Consider the following 16,615-nt stretch of genomic DNA (forward strand, 5'->3'; position numbering starts at 1 on the left):
AAGGCTCATATTCTCCCACCCTCAGTGAATGCTGCACCTTCTCTCAGTCTCTCTGTAATCTCTTCTCTGTCCCTCTGCCCAACTCTGCCTGGTGTCTATGCTGCCCACTCGACAGTACACCTCGACACCTTTCCCCCAGCGGTCCCAGCAGTAACAGCTGTACCAACCACTTCCATTTCCCTAATCTTTCTGGGTAATTCTAACATTCCGGAAGGAACCATCCCACACTAGGGCACAAAGAGCGAAGAGGGATATGGGGCAGCCTAACATTCATCTCCTCACCCCCTCACAGGGGAAGGACCCTGACCCTAACAACCACGGCAGGCTGACTGACCGTGTCCAAGCTCCCGAACTGGGATCTGAGACTCCCCTTGACTCACTGTGCTGGGCACTGTGATTGACTGTGGACAATGAAATCAAGCTTGCTGGATTTGTGTCAGTGCTAAGCACCAAGACAATACAGCAGACATGGAGCCTGGTATCTCTAGCTGAGGGGAAACTCTGCGAAAGGCAGAGTAAGGCAAGGCTATAATTCTGTGAGTGTTCAAGTCAGTCCGAAGTGAGTGTGTACAAACACGGAGTGAGCAGCCCAGAGAGACAGCCCATGAGCTGGGTGTGTGTCCCTGAGCACAGTGTCCTTGCAGCAGCATTGCATTGAGAGCTGTCAGTGCACCCTGAGCTGCAGCATTGAAGTACAGAACGTACTCTGAGTGGGTCGGAGATGTGCTGGGATGGCATGATGAGGCTGTCATGTGTGAGATGATAGCATTGGTGGGTGTGGGTTACATGCAGCATCTGTCTGTGCAGTGTCCCCTGAGACGTTGGTGCCCAAGATAGAAGGCTGCAGGAGCGAGGGTCAAGATGGCGTCACCAGGTACCAGCTCTGACATTCATGTCAAATTCTCAATATTGAGTTTGCCCACAGTGGGGATAGATATGAAGCTGAACGTTGATGAGGGGAGAGCTCCACAATAATATGGCTGTGGGTAATCAGTAATCATTCAGAGAGCATCTTGCCACTCACGCGCTGAAATCTTGTCTTAAAGAACAGTACGGTACAGGAAAAGGTCCTTCAGCCCAGAAAGCCCACACTGACACATGATACCCTTCTAAAGTTAAAACAAAAGTTTTTACTCCGATACTTTCTATGTCATTCTATTCCCTACTTACTCATACTTGTGTCAAGATCCCTCTGAAACCTTGATATATTGGCTTCTTCTCCTCTATCAGTGCATTCCAGGCACTTTCACATTCTGTCTGGAACAGCAAAAAAAACTTATCTATCACATTTCCTGAAAGGTTCTCCCTTTTACCTAAAATCAACGGTCCTGAGTAATTGATATTTCAACTCTGGGAAAAAGCCTCTAACTGTCCTTCTATCTATGCCTCTGATAATTTTGTAAATATCTATCAGGTAGCCCAATACCAATGATACCCATGTGCAAACAAACCATGTGTGTTCAATTTCTCCTCCTGGCTAACCAGACAACATCCAAACCAGACAACATCCTGGTAAAACTTTTCCGTACCCTCTCCAATACTTCCACATCGTGTGGCAACCAGTACTGTACACGATATTCTAAATGTACCTCGAACTAAGTTTTTCTACAGCTGCAACATGAACTGCTAATTTTCATACTGCATGCTCTGATGCGTGTCTGCACGTTTTCTGTCAGTCTTCTTGATCACCCTCTCCACCCGTGTTACCACTTTCAGGGAACTATGGAGCTGTACACCAAGATCCCTTCGGATGTTCATGCGGCCAGTAGTTTTTCCATCCACTGTATACTGCTGTCCTCCATTAGACCTTCCAAAATGAATCACATCACAACTGTCCGAATAAAGTTGCATCTGTGTTTTCTCTGTCCAAGTCTGCAGCTGACCTATATCCTGCTGTATTCTCTGGCAATCATCCTCACAATCTGCAACTCCGCCAATCAATTTACAGATTTCCGGTCACAAAAACACTGTTCCGCCACTCCTGTCTTCTATGGCCAAACAGGTCTGTATCCATCTTACTAAATGACAGCTGATCCCACTACACTTCACCTCACCTTCTGTATGAGCATGCCAAAAGAAACCATATCAAAGGCCTTGCCAAGGTCCAGACGGCCAGCATCCAGCCCCGCGCCCTCATCAATCAATTTTGTCACTTTCTCAAAACATTCAATCCAGTTTGTGAGACATGATCCTCCCAGGCAACTGCGTTGCCTGTCGCTAGTAAATCCAGAATCGAGTAGTGTTGGAGCTGCACTCATTCAGACAAGTGATTATTCCATCATATTCCTGACATGAACCCTGGAGAATAGATTCGATTCCTTACAGTGTGGAAACAGGCCCTTCGGCCTAATCAGTCCATCGCACCCCTCTGAAGAGTAACCCACCCACACCCGTTTCCCTCTGACTAAGACACTTAACAATTTAGTATGGCCAATTCACTTGGATCCTGCACATCTTTGGATTTTGGGAGGAAACGCGTACAGACACGGGGTGAATATGCAACCTCCACACAGTTATCTCCCAAGGCCGGAATCGCACCCAGGACCTTGGCGCTGTGAGGTAGCAGTACTAAACGCTGAGCCACCATGCCGCTCTTGAGTGCGCCTGTAGAGTGGGAAGTATGTGGGGCCGAGCCAGTCACAGCACAGTGGGAAGTATGTTGGGCCAAGCCGGTTAATGTACAGTGGGAGGAATGTCGGGCCGTGATAGGATACAGTGGGAGGTATGTCGGTCATTGGTTACTATACAGTGGGAGGTATGTCGGTCCGTGACGATTACTGTACAGTGGGAGGAATTTCGGGCCATTGTGGCTACCGTACAATGGGAGGTATGTTGGGCCGAGCCGGTTACTCTACAGTGGGAGGTATGTCGGGCTGTGATGGTTACTGTACAGTGGGAGGTATGTCGGGCTGCGATGGTTACTGTACAGTGGGGGATATGTCGGGCCGTGCTGGTTAATGGACAGTGGGAGGTATATCAGATTGTGATGGTTACTTTGCAGTGGGAGGTATGTTCGGCCGTAATGGTTACTGTACAGTGAGAGGTATGTCGCTCCAGGAATTTGCAGACTGTATGAGTTGTACAGAATACGATGCTGCTACCGCCGCCAAAGGGCTATTGTACCTCATGGAGGCATCGTTATTAGTTGCTTAACCTGTTTAAAGTCTGTACCATTCAGTACATATCATTGTGTGGAGGGCCTGCAAAATGTGAAGATAGCCTTTTGCTCCCTGTAAGGACTGTGTAGTGACCACTCTTACAGATATGAAATGAAGAGGTGTACCTGCAGCAGGCAGAAAGGTGACAATGTGGTCAATTATAGGTTTCCCTTTTGCTAATTCCCGCAAAACCTGCTCCAGAGTAGTCTAGCAGCCACAGGATCCAGCACTATGATTAGAATAGATTCCCTGCAGTGTGGGAACAGACGCTTCGGCCCAACCAGTCCACACTAATCCTCCAAAGAGCAACCCACAACCATGGACAATTCATCTTTGCTGCAGATATTTGCACTGTGGGAGGAAACCCACACAGACACGGGGAGAATGTGCAAACTCGACACAGGCAGTTGCCCAAGGCTGGAATCGAACCTGGATCCCGGGTGCTATAAGGCAGCAGTGCTAACCACTGAGCCCCCATGCTGCCCTTTATGCCCTCTTCTGCCTGGCTGTGCTCTTTCAGTGGACAGAACCTCCCAGAGGGGATGGTGATGTTGCATGGGACATAGTTCTGTTCACATAATCCTGCTTTACAGGCAATATTGATTGTTTTTTGACGAGTCTGGGGGAAATTTGCAACAGGTCAATTTTACATTTTGTATAGTGAAGAGTTAATATCACTTTATTTCTTACATTTTTAAAATAAACCAAACATCAATATTTTTCATTTGAAAACAATTGAAGTGAAAAATAATTGAAATACCAGAGCGCACACCTAAATATTACACAATTCAATGACTGTAGTAAACAGCCGATTCATGTTCAGATCAGTGAACACACCATCTTGCAGGTAGCAAAGCTGTTGGAAATGATTTTGAGGAAAAGCCTGAATTCAGACACAGTGTTTCTGCGTCTCACCATGACCTCCAAAATACTGGCCATCTCCAAATCTGTTCAGAGAGCTTCCAAACTGGAGCTGGGCAGTTACTCACACAATCCCTCACAATAGACTGGTTAGGGACATACCTGAACAACAGGGAGATGTGTGTGGGCCAGACTGGTCAATGGACTCGCACATGGCACTGGTCCAGACGCAGTTCAATATTCATAACAATAACCTGTAAACAGCCATATCTTGCAAGTATATTTCTTCTGGTGTGTCCCTAAACTCTGTAATTCTGAACCTTGAACCGGATCCTGAATGACGGTGTTGTCAAGGTTATAGTCTCCCTCAGCACATGGCAGCGTACACTGGATTTGGTTTGTGATTGATTCAATGTATGTTAGCCCCACAATGTTAATATCCAAACAGAATTGTGTAGCTCCATTGATGGCCAGCATCATCCCAGCCCAAACGTCCTTGTGTGTAACTTGAGCTGGAAATCTCTGTGTAAACGTTGACAGCATTGTTCTAATCATTAACAGCAAAGTCTCTTAACTGAAGTTCCGACATCCTTTCATAATACCAACTTTTAGATTGTCCAATATGCTCAAAATCTACCAATTTATTCTGTTCACTTTTATAATAACAATATGATGAAAACAGTGCCTAACTCACAGGAAGGAACATTGAAATGATGAATATCTTTCCCACACCCAAGACCACATTATTATTAAGTGCAAGAATTTTGAAAATATGCAATTATTTTCCTTTGTATTAATGTTGTAAACTAATAGTCGACTCTCCTGCTCCTCAGATGCTGCCTGAACGGCTGTGCTTTTTCAGAAGCACATTTTTTTACTCTGAACTTCAGCATCTGCAGTCCTCACATTCTCCCTGGTAATATTCAATCATAATAATTTTTGTGGTAACAATTTCACTGTGTGTTTAAGCATGTTAGTCAGATATGAATACATTTTGAATTGCTTATGTCTATCTCAGAGCTCAGTGATGTTGGGTGTGAATGTCAATTTCTGTGTGATGCTCGGTATGTCGGTCATGCCTCTGAGAGACTGACATTTCAACCCTTTAGCTATTCACAACAAGCAAGTTACGGACTGAACCCAACCAGCCTGAGCTCACAAAGCCTAAAGCATAGTGTCTAGCATTGGGCATGTTTGGACAATATTTTTCATTTTAATTTATTCATAGAATATGATTGGGCCAATATTAATTGTCTGTCTCTTGTTGCTCTTGAGAAGGTGGTGGTGAGCTGCCGCAATTAACCACTGCAGCCCATGTGTTGTAGTTAGGCTTCCAATACCATTTGGGATGGACCTTGAAACAGTAACACTGAAGGAAAAGCAATATACTTCCGAATCATACTGGTGAATGGCTTGGAACAGAACACGAACATGGTGGAGGTCCCATGTATCTGCTTCCCTTGTCCTTCTTGATGGTTGGGCTTCAGAAGTACGTTGTAAGGAGCCTTGGTAAATTTCTGCAGAGCACCGTGTGAATGGCAGGTGTTGCTCCTACTGTGTATCAGTGAATGAAGGGTGAAGCTGCACTCACCCAAGGAAATGGGTTTTTTTTCATCACACCCATATTCAACATGTGTCTTATCATTGGGGGAGAGGCTATTGGAGATCATGAAGTGAGTTATTTCTGCAGGATTCCTAGCCCCTGACATATTCTTAATGCCAATTAATTTACTAACGTCAAAGTGTGGCGCTGGTAAAGCATAACAGGTCAGGCCACATCTGAGGGACAGAAGAGTCGATGTTTTAGCATAAGCCCTTTACATGAATGGGTAATGAAGTCATATGGTCAGTCCAGTTCTGGTTAACGGTAATCCGCAGGATATTGCTGGTAGTGTGTTCAGTGATGGTGGTGGCATTGAACATTAGAGATTAAGGTTCAATTTTCTATTGTTAGAGGAAATCGTTGTCTGGCATATTTGTAATGGAAATGGTACTTGTCACTTTTAATCACACATATGCATATTTCCAGGTGTTGTATTTAGACAAGGACTGCCTCAGTATCTGAGTAAATCGCGAATGGTATTGAACATTGGCAAACATCCCCACTTGTGCATGTACACTGTCGGGATGGTCATTTATGATTGGGCCTACGGTAGAGATCACTCTTATCGCTCACTGATACTGTCCCTCTCTCTGATTTAGCAAGTTTGCTTCTAGTTCCACCTGCCCCAGAGGTGTTTAACACATATCTGAATGAGATAATATTACAGTATCTTCCCAAGGGGCTGAGTGAGAACTCGGTTAGCTCAATCCGTTGGACGGCTAGATATTAATGCCAACAGTGTGGGTTCAATTCCTGCACTGACGGGGGTGACTAAAGGACTGTCCTACTCAATCTCTCCCTCATTTGAGGCATGATGACTGCCCAGTTAAACTACCACCAGTCGTCTCTGTCTAACGAGCGAGCAGCCCTCTCATCCTGTAGGAGTATGGTGCCTTACCTTTCCATTTCTGATTTACAGGCTTACCCAGAAAACCCCGCTCCTGGGGAACTGCTGCAGAGTTGTCCTGGAGCAGAGATGGCTCCTCTCCACCATCCCCAACCACCGTCATTTGTGCCAGGTATAACTTCAGCCAGTGCAGACGAGACTTATTTGTTCTAGATTTGCCGTTAATCCTGGACACTTGGTCAAATGCAGTTAAGATGATGTTAAAAATGCAGCCACTGTCGCATCACCTGTAGAATTCAGCTATGTGTTTTCTTGTTGTGCACCATTAAACCAAGGCTTCAATGTGCCCAAGGGATGAGTGGCCCTGGCAGAGACTAAACTGAGTTTCAGAGAACAGGGTGGTGCTGAGGAAGTGCTACTTGATCCCACTGTAGATTCCAATAACATTGCAACACTTTATTAGTGACATAGATTAGAGCAGTGGGGCAGTCATTGATTGTCTGATGGTTTGTCTGTGTGTGTACTGGACCCGCCTGGATATTTTCCCACATTGTCAGGTGGGTCCCAGTGAAATATCCCTGCAGGAACAGCTTGAATGGAATGTTCTCAAGGCCCACAGCTTTTGCATTATCCCATCCCTCCAGCCACTTGGAGATACCAAACAAAAATGAATTGAATTAGTTGACGACTGCCATCCGGAGGAGACTAAAATTTATTATCCCATTAAAACTTCTGTCGGAACATTTTTGTGAATGTTTCAGCCTTACATTTTCTATTGTTGTGCTGGCCTCTTCCTTCACTGAGGAAGGTGATATTTGTTGATGGTCCTCTTCCAATGAGTTGTTTGATTGACCACACAATTCACTCTGATTTCATGTGACAGGATTACAGAGATTAGATCTGATTTGTTGGTTAGATCTGTCTGTCACTGGCTGTTTATGCTATTTGGTCAGTAAGTGGTCTTGATTGGTAACGTCACCTCATTGTGAGGTGTAGCTGGTGCTGCTCTTGGCAGGCCCTCATGTATTCTCCATTGAACAAGGGTTTATCCCCTGGCCTGATGGGCAGGGTAAAGTGGAGCATATGCCAGGTAGTGACAGTGGAAATTGTTCTGGAATACAATTCTGCTGCTGTTGTTAATGACTCGAAACACCTCACAAAGGCCAGTGCTGCGTTCTAGACCTCTGCGAAATCTTCCCCGTTTAGCATGTTGATGGTATCTCTCACATGTGCGTGCATGTATGTGTGACCTTGTCTCCCGGAATACTGTGTGTGGTCGTCACCGTTCCCAAAATGGTCATCATCAATGTGTCTGCAGCAATAGGTTGGTGAAGATGAGGTCGTGTGTTTCTTCCTCTCAGTCGTTCTCCCCTGCCCCAGTGCAGACTCAGTCTCACAGCTACGTCCTTTTGGACCCGACCATCTCGATCAGCAATGCTGCTGCTGATCCCCTCTTGGTGGGGTTTGAAATGGCCCATTCTCCATCTCTGTCACCCTCTCAGTGCATCCTCCGCGTGTTGTTCAATGTGGAGGGACACTGATACATCAGCTGAGGGAGGGGAGTCAGAAGGAGGTTTCCGTGTCAGTGTTTGGTCTGACCCCATGAGGCTGAGGGAGGGGAGTCAGCGGGAGGTTTCTGTGTCAGTGTTTGATCTGACACAATGAGGTGTTGTTATGTCACATTGTTGTTTGAGCAGTCTATAGGACACCTCTCCCAAATCTCGCCCTTGCCCCCAGACGTTAGGAAGGAGGGATTTTCAGGGTCTGCAGGACTTTTTATTTGTGTCACTGACAAACGAAGGGCCTGCTGTATGACATTGACTCTATTTCTCTCGTGATTGGATAATCCAAGGTCTCACTCCTTCAGTTCCTCCCAGTGCCTTGTCTATTCCAAAGATTTCTATAATATTTTCTCTAATAAGACATCGCTCAATTCAATTTTTAAACTATCTACGTGTATGTCTGTATCTTCCCCTGTCATCTCTTCCAGCCGCTGCATCCATCTGTATCTCAGTAACCCTCCATATCTCCACAATCTTTATTGATTGAATTTAAAAATACCTCACTAACATTTTCTAGCATGCGCAGGCCACTCTATCTCTCGCCCATCTCGAGCCAAGATTTCCTATCTCTGAAACATCTGCAGCTTGCTTTCCTATCACTGTCATATCTTCAGCCTTGCTTTCCTATCTCTGCAACGTCTCCAGCCTTTTTTCGTTTCTTTGTAACATCTCTAGTCTTGCTTTCCTCTCCCTGTAACAGCACCAGCCTTGCTTTCCTATCTATGTAACATTAGATTAGATTAGATTACTTACAGTGTGGAAACAGGCCCTTCGGCCCAACAAGTCCACACCGCCCCGCCGAAGCGCAACCCACCCATACCCCTACATCTATCCCTTACCTAACACTACGGTCAATTTAGCATGGCCAATTCACCTGACCTGCACATCTTTGGACTGTGGGAGGAAACCGGAGCACCCGGAGTAAACCCACGCAGACACGGGGAGAATGTGCAAACTCCACACAGTCAGTCGCCTGAGGTGGGTAATGAACCCAAGTCTCTGGCGCTGTGAGGCAGCAGTGCTAACCACTGTGCCACCGTGCCGCCCACAACATCTGCAGCCTTGCTTTCCTATCTCTTTAACATTTCCGGCCTTGCTTTCCTACACACCTCAGCGAATTGATTGTATATTTTCTCCTGTATTTTCATGTTTCTGGCGCTCTATAAAATATCCCCAACAGTATGTTCTGTCATCGTTTTGATCCTAACCTCGGCCCATAAACCCTCATTTGAAGACACATCCAAGATATTGTCCCTCCTTAATGCAGTAACTGTCTCCGATATTAATAATACAACAACACCTTCTGTTCAACACCCTCTCCTGTCCTGCCCATATTTTACAGTATAACAGAATACTGAGTTGTTGGCCCTGACCTCCCTCAAACACGTCTCTGTGATGGCAAAAATGTCACACCTCCACATATCAATTCATTCCTTTACCACATCAGTCTGTCTGATAATATTCCCAGCATTAATGTAAGCTGGAATATAACACCTGGAATACTCTGTACCTCGGAGTTCTTCAGTCATTCACTATTTCTTATCAGGCTGCTCGAAACATGAACCAAAATTATAACTCTTGCACTGAATGAACATTTGTTGAACTGTAATTTCTTTTTTAAAAAAAATATATTCATCAAGTGCAACTTTCCAGAACTGAGCAGTCAGCTCCACATACAATGAAGTCCTGATGGCTAATTCCCTGCTCAGAGTGCAGAGGCGACAGCCCTCAGTAGTGGAGAAAGTGAGGACTGCAGTTGATAGAGATCAGAGTCGAAAAGTGTGGTGCTGGAAAAGCACAGCAGGTCAAGCAGGGACCGAGGAGTAGGAGAGTTGATGATTCGGGCATAAGCCCTTCATCAGGAAGGCATTGGTGTATTCCTTTTTTTCATTCTGTGATTCAGAGGAGTTTGGGAACCGTACCTATTCAGGCAGGCAGCACTCTATTTAGCATTGAAATGGAAACAGTGAGTCAGTTGGTGTAGAAAAGTTGATAAGAAGTACAAACTCATTGAAGTACAAACATAAGGATAGATAAATGACCAGGATCAGATGGGGGTATACCCGAGGTTACTCCAGGACGTGATGGGAGAGGTTTGTATGCCTTTGATGATAACCTTTGCATCGTCATTGTCCACTGGAGTAGTGCCAGATGATTGGAAGATGGCAAATGTTATTCCCTTGTTCTGGAAAGGGAATAGGGATAACGCTGGGAATGACAGAACAGTCAGTCTTACATCAGTGCTGGGCAAAGTATTGGAGACGCTTCTGAGAGGCAGGATTTACAATTACTTAGAAAACCACAGTTTGGTCAGAGATAGTCAGCATGGCTTTCTGAGGAGCAGATGATCCCTCAGAAACCTTATTGAATTATCTGAAGATGTGAAAAAAACACACTGATGAAGTTAGACTAGCAAGGCGTTTGATAAGCTTCCCCTTTGTAGGCAAATTCAGAAGGTAAGGAGGCATGGGGCACAGGGAAATTTGGATGTCTGGATATGAATTTGGCTGGCCCATAGAAGACAGAGGGTAGTAGCAGATGGAAAGTATTCAGCCTGGACATCAGTGACCAATGGTGTTCCACAGGGATCCGCTCTGGGACCTGTACTCTTTGTGATTTGTATGGATGACTTTGAGTAAGTGGAATGGTGAGTTAATAATTTTGCCGATGACATGAATTTTGGTGGAGTTGTGGATAGTGTGGAGGGTTGGTATAGGTTACATGAGCACATTGACAGGATGCAGAGCTGGGATGATAAGTGGCAGATGCAGTTGAACCTAAAAATTGTGAAGCGAATTATTTGTTGTATTTGCATACACCACACAGAGTTAAAAGCAAAATTCTTGGCAGCTTGGAGAGACAGAGGGAAATTTGGCTCCATGTGCATTGATCCCACAAAGTTGCCACCCAAGTTGGCAGGGTTGTTCAGAAGGTGTATGGTGTGTTGGCTTTCATTACCAAGGGGATTGAGATTAAGAGCGGCGAGGTTAATGCTTCGCTCTATAAAGCTGTGTTTCAACTACACTTGGAATATTGCGTTCAGTTCTGGTTGCCTCATAATAGGAAACATGTGGAAGCCTCAGAGAGTGTGGAGAGCAGATCTACCAGGATGCTGCCTGGATGGAGGACTTGTCTTAGGAAGAAAGGTTGAAAGAGCTAGGGCTTTTCTCACTGTAGCAAAGAAGGATTACAGGTGTCATACTAGAGGTATTCAAGACGTTGAGAGAATAGACAGAGTGGATAGCCAGAGCCTTTTCCCGGGGCAGAATTCGCTATCAACAAAGGGCATAATTTGAAGGTGATTGGAGGAATGTTTAGAGGAGATTCTTGATTCAAAGAGGTAGGTTCTTTATTTAAAGAGTGGTGGGTGGGCGGAATGCACCGCCAGCGGTGGTCGAGAGTCAGATACATTAGGGATAGTTAAGAAGACTCTTGGATCGGCACATGGGAGTTAGTACGTTGAAGGTCATGTAGGTTAGTCTGATCTAAGAGTAGGATAAAAGGCCAGCAAAACATTGAGGGCTGAAGGGCTCTTACTGTGCTGTACTGTTCTGTGTTCAAAGTTTCACTCAGTTTGTGGATTCTCATTAATTGGTAATTGTTTGAGGGAGTGAGGTGTCAGAGGGAGTGCGGTGTGTGAGGTCAGGGAGCTGGGGTGGGACGTTAGACCAAGACTTCCAGTTTTGATGTGCATTGTTACATTCATTTAAATGCCAGCACACTATGCGTGGTTACCTAGACCTGACAAAATCCACCATGTTTAGTTATTAAAACGATTCTTGGCTTGCTGTTTGCTCCTGGTTTCTTAAGATACATTCTGTTGGATGACCTATGAAATAGTATCTGACCATCCACAAACATGTACAATTTTATTTTGATATTGTTTAATATGAAGGTGCATTTATTGGATACAGTTTCAGAGGGTTCACTGTGAGAAACAAAATGCTGCAATAGACTGCCAATTGTGAACATTTTCACCCAGTGTCTGGTCCACTGGACAAATGTATGGAGTCTGGGGGACATGCCAGATGTCATCACCATCAGTAACTTGTGTGGTGTGATTCTGAGACTCCATGTCCATAGATCTGCTCCATGGGCCAGGCTCTGACTGAGGATAAATTTGTAAGACCTGGGTCCTGGTCAGTGCCGGTATCTAATTTAGACAGCATTTGTACCTACACTGAGAGCAGTGACAGCCTGTTGGCTAGTTTCCTGCTGCTGAAGGTGGATTCCAAATGATTCTCTGTAACGGAATATTTGAATGACTGCTCTGACCCAGGTTGGACACTCTCTGGTCAGATTCAGAAGCAGGCCAGTGTCTCACCCAGTGCCACAGGCAGCACTGAGGGTCAGTAGCACTGTACCCGAATTCAGGCCTTTTGGAATCCACTTTTAATGTCGGTCATGATGTAAAGTGATGGGTTTACTGACATGAACAATGATCGGGAATTTGCCATGTTTGGGAATTCGGAAACAATAAGGTATGAGCTCCAATTATTCAACTGCACAATAACTGCACCATCTCTGAAAACAATTAAATTGATTCTACATTGAGGGAATTAATTTTTAAACACCAAACAACCTTTCATGATACAAATGTAATCATAAATGAATGCACATTTTGTTTTGTATAGAAAAAGATCATGTTGTCTGACTATTTTGCTGATCACAATTACACGTTGAAGCTCAGTATTGAAATGCATATATTGTTGCTCTATCATTTGCAAAGTGATTGACATCTGACTGATTGCATAATCAGAGTGGTCAAATGATTGAACAATCAAATCGACTTATCATTCTTACACATTTAAATATAATCAATCGACTTGATTTCTCACTGAAACGTGTGACCTCCAGCTATTTGCCAACAATTCTATTAGTTTTAAAATAACAATGGAAAAGGACAGACAAGTACTTAAATTTGAAGGTCTAACTTGGAGAAAGGACAATTTCGACGTTATTCGGCAAGAACTTTTAAAAGCTGATGGCAGCAGATATTCGCAGGGAAAGGGATGGCTGGAAAGTGGAGAGCGTACAGAAATGAAATAACGAGAGTCCAGAGACAGTATATTCTTGTTAGAGTGAAAGGAAAGGCTGGTAGGTATAGAGAGTGCTGAATGACTAAAGAAATTAAGGGTCTAGTTAAGAAAAAGAAGGAAGCATATATCAGGTACAGGCAAAATAGATCGAGTGACTCCTCAGAAGAGTATAAAGGCATTTAGAGCATACTAAAGAGGGAAATCAGGAAGGCAAAAAGGCAACATGAGATATCTTTGGCAAATTGAATTAAGAAGAATCCAAAAGGATTTCACAAATACATTGAGGTCAAAAGGGTAAATAGGGAGAGAATAGAGCCCTCAAAGATAGCAAGGTGCCTTTGTGTGGAGCCGCAGGAGATGGGGTAGATACTAAATGAGCATTTAGTATCAGTTTTTACTCAGGAGAGGACATGGGAGATGTAGATATACAGAGAAATAGATGGTAACATCTTAAAAAATGTCCTTATTACAGAGGAGGAAGTGATGATGTCTTGAAACGCATAAAGGTGGATAAATCCCCAGGACCTGATCGAACAAGTTCACCCTACAACTCTGTGCGAAGCTCGGGAAGTAATTGCTAGGCCTGTTACTGAGATACTTGTACCATTGATAGTCACAGGTGAGGTGTCAGAAGACTGGAGGTTGGCGAACGTGGTGTCACTGTTTCAGAAAGGTGGTAAGGACAAGCCAGGGAACTATAGACTATTGAGCCTGACGTCAATGGAGGACAAATTGTTGGAGGGAATCCTGAGGGACAGGTTGTACATTGACTTGGGAAAGCAAGGACTGCTCAGGGAGAGTCAATATGGCTTTGTGCGTGGGAAATCATGTCTCACAAACCTGATTGAGCTTTTTACAGAAGTAGCAAAAAAGTACTGATGAGGGCAGAGCAGTGGACGTGATCAATAAGGACTTCAGTCAGGCATTGGAGGTTTGCAAGTGTAGACCTCGTGGGATACAGGGAGAACTAGCCATTTTGATACAGAACTGACTTAAGGTAGAACGCAGACAGTGGTGGTGCAGAGTTGATTTTCAGAATGTTGGCATGTGATCAGTGGAGTGTCACAAGGATAGGTGTTGATTCCACTACTTTTAGTCATTCATATAAATGATTTGATTGTGAGTATAAGAGGTATAGTTAGTAAATTTGCTGATGACACACAAATTCGAGGTGTAGTGGACAGGGAAGAAGGTTAACTCACATTAAGATGGGATTTTTATCAGATGGGCCATTCGGCTGAGGAGTGATAGATGGAGTTTAATTTAGGTAAATGCGAGATGCTGCATTTTGGGAAAGCAAATCTTAGCAGGAGTTATACTCTTAATGGTGAGGTCCAAGGGAGTGTTGCTGAACAAAGAGAACTTGAAGTGCAGTTTCCTTGTTCCTTGAAAGTAGAGTCACACATAGATGACACAGTGAAGAAGATATTTGTTATGCTTTTCAAGATTGGTCAGAGCATTGAGTACAGTGGTTGGAAGGTCGTGTTGCGGCTGTACAGGTGGTTAGTTAGGCACTTTTGGAATATTATGTGCAATTCTGGTCTCCATCCTATTGGTAGAATGTTGTGAAACTTTTGAAAGGATTCTGAAAAGATTTATAAGAATGTTACCAAGCTTGGAGGTTTGAACTGTAGGTGGAGGTTGCTTAGGAGAGCAGTATCTTCCCTGGAACGTTGGAGGCTGAGGGGTGACCTTATAGAAGTCTATAAAACCATGAGGGGCATGAATGGGGAAATAGGCAAGCTATTTTCCCTGGTGTGGGGGAGTCCAGAACTAGAGGGCATAGGTTTTGCTTGGGATGGAAAAATGTAAAAATGACGGAAGGGACAACAATTTCGCACCTGGGGTGGTACGTGTATGGAATGAACTGCCAGAGGAAGTGGTGGAGAATGGTATAATTGCAACATTTAGGTGGCGTCTGGATGGGTATATGAATAGAAAATGTTTAGAGTGATATGGGCTGAGTGCTGGCAGGAGGGACTAGATTGGGTTGGGATATATGTTCAGCATGAGCAGGTTGGACGGAAGACTCTGTTTCCATGCTGTACATCTGTATGACTCTGTGTCTGAAATTTAGCAATGACAATAATTTGACATGCACTGCCAAATAAATAAATGGTTTATATTAGTAAATTGTAGCATAAGTTGAAAACTTGCTATTTTTAGAATGAATGATAAAAAACAAAGAGCATTCAAACACAGGAACAGACCCTTCGGTCCTCCAAGCCTGCACTGACTCAGATCCCCTATTTTCGAAACCTGCAACCTATTTTCTAAGGGTCTGCATCCCTCTGCCCCCCGCCCATTCATGTATCTGGCAGATACATCTTAGATGACACTATCGTTACTGCCCCTACCACCTCTGAGCTTCCCACATATATCCCCCAGGCCCGAAACATTTCCGTCTCACTTTGGAACTCAATTACCCGGGGTCATGAGTTCACAATTTATGGTAAAGCTTCTTGGTATCTACCCTGTCTATCTCTCACTTGATTTAGTAGACCTCAATCAGGTCCCCCCTCAATCTTTGTCTTGATATTTAAAATAATCCTAATCTACCCAACCTCTTTCCATAATCAGCACCCTCCATCTCAGGCAACACCCTGGTGAACCAACTCTGCACTCTATTGAATCATCCACATCCTTTTGGTAATGAAGTAACCAGAGCTATATGCAGTATTCCAAATGTGGCCAATACAAAGTCCCAAGCAACCGTAAGTTGACCTGCCAGCGCTTGTACTCAACTGATCCAACCAAGGAAAGCATGCCAATTGCCTTATTGACCACTTCACTGACCTGCATTGCCAGATTCAGGAAACAATGAACAGAACACCCAGATCTCTCTGTACGTCATTTTTCCCCAGGACTTTTCCATTTAATGCACAGTTCGCTCTAGAATTGGATCCTCCAAAATGCATCACCTCGCAATTGCACAGATTGAACTCCATCTGCCATATCTGTGCCAATTTTCCATACTATCTATATTGTGTTGCATTCTCTGGCAGTCCTCTTCATTATCTGCTACTCCAACAATCTTGGTATCATCTGCAAACTAGGAGAAAGTGAGGACTGCAGAAGCTGGGGATCAGAGCTTAAAGATGTGTTGCTGGAAAAGCGCAGCAAGTCAGGCCGCATCAAAGGAGCAGGAGAATCGACACTTATGCCCGAAACGTCGATTCTCCTGCTCCTTTGATGCTGCCTGACCAGCTTCGCTTTTCCAAGACCACATTTTTTATCATCCGCGAACTTGCTAATCAGGCAAACGATACCTTCTTCCAAATCATTAAGAGATATCACAAACAACAGTGGTCCCAGCACGAATCGCTGTTGCACACCACTGGTCATAGATCACCATTTTGGGAAATCCCCTTTTATTACTACTCTCTGTCTCATGTTGCCCAGCCATTTCTCTTTCCATCTAGATAGAACACCCTGAGGCCCATGCGACTTCACCTTCTCCATCAGCCTACTTTGGGGAACCGAATAAAACACCTTACTCAAGTCCCTCAGTAGTTTCTCCAGCAGCTTCCCACCACTGATGTTTG

The sequence above is a fragment of the Chiloscyllium punctatum genome, chromosome 46 (assembly GCF_047496795.1).
Source record: "Chiloscyllium punctatum isolate Juve2018m chromosome 46, sChiPun1.3, whole genome shotgun sequence".
In the NCBI taxonomy this organism is placed as follows: domain Eukaryota; kingdom Metazoa; phylum Chordata; class Chondrichthyes; order Orectolobiformes; family Hemiscylliidae; genus Chiloscyllium; species Chiloscyllium punctatum.